Source organism: Pristiophorus japonicus, chromosome 16 (genome assembly GCF_044704955.1).
Source record: "Pristiophorus japonicus isolate sPriJap1 chromosome 16, sPriJap1.hap1, whole genome shotgun sequence".
Classification (NCBI taxonomy): domain Eukaryota; kingdom Metazoa; phylum Chordata; class Chondrichthyes; family Pristiophoridae; genus Pristiophorus; species Pristiophorus japonicus.
In genome coordinates, this window is record NC_091992.1 from 61169790 (window position 1) to 61175166 (window position 5377).

At 47.4% G+C, this 5377-nt stretch overlaps 1 non-coding gene and 1 pseudogene across 1 annotated transcript; both read left to right on the top strand.

Annotated features, from left to right (window-relative positions):
- The first annotated feature begins 4408 nt into the window (after nt 1-4408).
- Nucleotides 4409-4643, top strand: LOC139227237 (U2 spliceosomal RNA; annotated as a pseudogene).
- A 127-nt stretch (nt 4644-4770) lies between these two features.
- LOC139227315 (U2 spliceosomal RNA) lies at nt 4771-4967 on the top strand. The gene has a single exon (XR_011587422.1). It is a non-coding gene; the product is annotated as a U2 spliceosomal RNA (small nuclear RNA).
- Nucleotides 4968-5377: the final 410 nt, after the last annotated feature.

Here is a 5377-nt window from a genome sequence, read left to right on the forward strand (position 1 = left end):
TAGAAACAAGTGACGCAGCTGTCAGCAAGACTAAAATAGAATCCATATGGATAGAGATAAAGGATAACGAAGGATTAATCACACTAATAGGGATAGTCTACAGACCACCCAATAGTGCAAGGGAGGTGGAGGAAGAAATATGCAGACAAATTAAGGAAATGAGTAAAAAACATAGAATAATAATCACGGGGGATTTCAACTACCCTGATATTAATTGGACAAAGAGGTAGGTAAAGGGAATAAGGGAATGGAGTTCCTACAATGTGTACAGGACTCCTTTCTAACACAAAATGTAAAAAGCCCAACAAGGGAAGATTTGCTATTCGATCTAGTAATGGGGAATGAGCCGGAGAAGATAAGAGAAGTAAAAGTAGCAAACATCCAGGCAACAGAGACCATAATATAATTTGAAATAAAAACAGAAAATGCTGGCAATAAGAACATAAGAACATAGGAAATAGGAGCAGGAGTGGGCCATTCAGTACTTCGAGCCCACTTCGCCATTCAGTAAGGTCTATCTACCTCAACTCTACTTTCCTGCACTGTCCCCATATCCCTTGATTCCCTTAATATCCAAAAATCTATCGATCTCTGTCTTGAATATACTCAAAGACTGAGCCTCCACAGCCCTCTGGGGTAGAGAACTCTACAGATTCACAATCATTTGAGTGAAGAAATTTCTCCTCATATCAGCCCTAAATAGCCAACCCCTTACTGTGACCCTTAGTTCTAGATTCCCCATCCAGGGGAAACATCCTCCCTGCATCTATCCTATCAAATCCTAGAATAATTTTAGATGTTTCAAGGAGATCACTTCTCATTTTTCTAAACTCTAGAGAATATAGGCCTAGTCTACTCAATCTCTACTCATAGGGCAATCCCTCCATCCCAGGAATCATTCTGGTGAACCTTTGTTGCACTCCCTCAAAGGCAAATATATCCTTCCTTAGGTAAGGAGACCAAAACTGTACACAATACTCCAGGTGTGGTCTCACAAGGGCCCTATATAATTGCAGTAAGACGTCTTTGCTCTTATACACACATCCTTTTGTAATGAAGGCTAACATACCATTTGCGTTATTAATTGCGTGCTGTACATTTCAGTGATCCGTGTACAAGGGCACCCAGGTCCCTCTGAACACCAACATTTCCCATTCTCTCACCATTAAAAAAATATTCTGCTTTTCTATTTTTCCTACCAAAGTGCATAACTTCACATTTCTCCACATTATATTCCATCTGCCACGTTCTTGCCCACTCACTAAACCTGTCTCTATCCCTTAGCAGCCTCTTTGCATACTCCTCACAATTTACTTTCCCACGTAACTTTTTATCATCAGCAAACTAGGATATATTACATGCGGTCTCCTTATCCAAGTCATTGGGCTAGACTTTCCACTTTTGTGCAGATTGCCCAAAACTGGGTGTTATTTCCAGCGTGGGCGGTAAATATGGATTTTGAGATCGCCGGATTATCACGCATTTTCACAACCCTAGCTTTCCATTTTTTTAAATGGGTGTTACCACGAGCGATCGGAAATGGGTGTTAGCGTTAAATTTTCTTGACCTTCTGCCGTAAAGTGTCGCCGTCCATAACAACGGCATGGCAACGCTCATTTCCCACGTTTCCAGAGGTCAGGGGTCATCATTACATGCGCAGAAGAGGAGACTGAGAGAGAGGGAGCAGAGAGGAACAGAAAACGTGTATGGTGTGTGCTTGTTTGGCTGTTTTGGGAGGTAGGAGAGAGATTTTCGACTAGCAGAAAGAATTCTGAGCAAAAATTTAAGTTGTTCCCACTGAGATATTTGCTGAAATTTGGTTGTTACATTGAAAAGGATGGAGGAGGCGACACAGCACGCTGTGGAGACTGATGCTGGTGATAACAGTGAGGTGGGAAAGGAACAATTGGGAGGACAAAAAAGAATGAGGAGATTCTCGGACGAGGCAAATGCCTCCCTCCTGCAGGAGGTTGAGTCACGCTGGGGTCAATTGACCCAGGGTTAGTGTGGGAAGCCCACCCCAGAGGCCTACCAGAAGATATCGGCCGAGATAGCCAAGGTGGTCTCGTCGGCGACCAACAAGGTACGTGAGGGCAACCAGTGCCGCAAGCGCTGGAACGACCTTGTCGGATCCGCCAGAGTACTACATTTATTTACATGTACTTATATATAATTTGATTTGTAAGTGTAATGAGTGATTAAAATCAGATGTGATGTCTTGCACTTATACCGGGAATGTTGTACTCAAAGCCTGCGGTCACAGTGTATGTCTTTCGGTAAAGAATGATAAGTTTCATAATAATCATGATTACATCTGTTGGTTATGTGTTGTATCAGTCTCTGTGACAGTACCTCATGCAATGATCTCATGCCATGTCGTGCTGGTGTTACCTTTTACAGAAGAAGCTTTCCAAGAATAGGGCTGAGCAGAAGCGAACGGGTGGTGAGCCACCAGTCATCATCAACCTCACTGACATCGAGGAGCGGGTGCTGGCACTAGTGGGGACGCACCCCCGGTTGGCCACGCATGCAGCTGCAGAACCTGGTGTGATGCCACGCGAGTAAAGTATACACCATTGCGTGATGTAAAGTCAATAGATGCCACACCCTCATATCTGACCAATAATATATGATAGATGAATCATAAAAGTGTTCTCTAAATAATGATGGCCTCATAAGAATCATTGCAATGCAGAATTTGTTGATGGTCATGAAGTGTGATGTCTGTGATGATTTTGATAGCAGTGGTGCTTTTGTCGTGCATATGCTGTGTGTAGCGTTAGAATCACCTTGTGACCGTAGCACCCCCTTCTCCTCTAATAACCTCATTTGTGTTTTTCAGCTCAGCCAGCTGCTCAGCCCCAGGCAACACCACCGGGCCAGAAGCTGGGGGCGCGGGGCGGGACTCGCCGGACGATCGGACATCTGGTGCTGAGGAGCTCCGATTCTCGCCTGTGGCTCTGCTCGGTCTGTTCTCCATGGATGACAGTGTGGGCTTTGAGGAGCCTGCATCGCCAGACTCCATAACGCATTCGACCCCAACACCATCTAATGCTTCTGCGGCCATTCCCACCTCCACTGTGGAGGTACCGGGCCCAAGCACCTTGCCACAGGGCACCCCAGATGTCCAGATGTCTCCAAGATGGCACCGACCAAGCGGAACGGGTGGCGGGCCACCAGAAGGTCTGCTCCATGAGCGGCAGATCTGAGCGGGGACATGGTACACTTGTCCAGGAGGAGTGTTGACATAGGTCAGCAGATCCTCCGGACAATGGGGGGCATATCCCAACAGCTGGCCAGCATGTCCGCCACCATGACGGAGTACATGCCGTGGATGGTGGAGGCCCTGGAGGTGATAGCCAGAAGCACTGGTGGCATAGGCCTCCCAGTGGTCTCGGAGTGCGGCACTGCACCCCAAGGTGCCGCACCCCCATTGCCAATGACATATGCCAGGAGGAAGATCTTGCTTCTGGCTCAGAGCACGTTCCCACCTCGGGACCGTCCTCTCCCATATCCATCCAACCACCGGTTCTGCCGTCAACCCCCCCAATGAAGCATCGCCTGAGGAGCTCCTTGGCTAGGCGGTATGGAGTCAGGAGGGGAAGGAGAAGGGGTAGAGGTGGGGAGAAGAAGGACGGGGGGAGGAAAGTGAGGTGCATGGCTGCAGGTGATGGCTTAGTAATATTTCCATGTTGTTGCAGCAATTTTGTTGGGAGGTTTGGGGGAAGGGGGAAGGTGGCTACCTTGTTGGTTTGCATTTGTGTTCTGTGCTCCTGGAAATATTGACCATTTGATTGATGTAAATGTGATAAATTTGTTGTGGGGTGGGGTGGAGTAGGGGTGTTTTTTACAGGTATCATTATGAATTCACACAAATGTTCGGATTAAATGTTTTTTATTTAACATAACCTTGTTGCGCATTGTCTCAGATAGCTGCACCGTTACACACTGGTGATTCCTTAACATGAAAGGGTATAAGTAAACTTAACTTGAATTAACTTAATCTTTAACTGTCACCAAGGTGATGCACACCATTGATGTATGAGCTGCACACCCAGCAGTGTTGCAGCTTTGTAAATACCAACAACGTTCTTTCAAGCAAAGTGCTCATTTATGAGCTGCTGACGTAAGAGTCTTGCAGCTATGTAGCCACCACAGGCCCTTTCCTGTGGTCTAGAGGGGGGCGGGGGCATGGTTTCAGCGTCAGCCTGATTGTCTGGCCCGAAGTCAGCGTTCATCTCCTCGTCCTCCTCTTCCTTTCTCTCCTGAGGTGGACCGGCAGTCCCTTCTGACAATTCTTGTCCCCTCCTGATAGCCAAGTTGTGCAGCATGGAGCACATCACCACGAATTGAGCTACATGCTCAGGGTGGTATTGTAGCTCACCTCCTGAGTGGTCCAGGCATCTAAAGTGCTTCTCGGCCTTTTGGCTAAGATCAAGTGTAGTACCGTTTCTGACCAGCCACCATGACCTCCGGGTGGTTTCTCCCTGGTCAGGAAGGTATATGCTTGCATTTTTGGAAACAGGAGGTGGGTGGGGAGGGTTGACCCATCCACCTCCATGGAGGTGTGTGGGGGACCTGACCCATCCACCTCCATGGCACGAACCTGGTATTGCAGTACTTCCAGGAACGGTGCAGTGGCTCTAGGCCTTTTGGCTAAGAGCATTGGCGCAGAGTGATCCTTGACAGGTGCAAGGTGACCTCTGGCGTTTGTGATTTGACAAAGAATTGGAAACGATTGGCTACGAATTTATAAAAAAAAAAATCTAAAGTGCTTCTCGGCCTTTTGGCTAAGATCATGCGTAACTGACCTGACAGGGGAGTAACCATGACCCCAAAGTGGTTCTCCCTGGATCAGGAAGGTGGTTCTCTTATGCTTTTTGGAAATAGGAGGTGGGTGGGGTGGATTGACCCATCCACCTCCACGGAGGTGTGTGGGGTTGCTGACCCATCCACCTCCATGGCACGAACCTGGTATTGCAGTACTTCCAGGAACGGTGCAGTGGCTCTCGGCCTTTTGGCTAAGAGCATTGGCGCAGAGTGATCCTTGATGTGTGCAAGGTGACCTCTGGTGTTTGTGATTTGACAAAGAATTGGAAAGATTGGCTACAAATAAAAAAAAAAAAAAAAATCTAAAGTGCTGATTAAGCACTCCAATGGTTTTCTCGACGATATTGCATGTGGCTCTGTGGCTCTCGTTGTATCGCTTCTGTGTGGGTGTCACGCAGGAAGGGTCATCAGCCAGGTGGCGAGGCCATATCCTTTGTCACCAAGCATCCAGCATTGACCTTGTGGCTGACTGGTAAACATGTTAGATACAGCGCTCTCATGCAGGATGTGAGAATCTTGGAATTTGGCATTCACTGCCTTAATTATT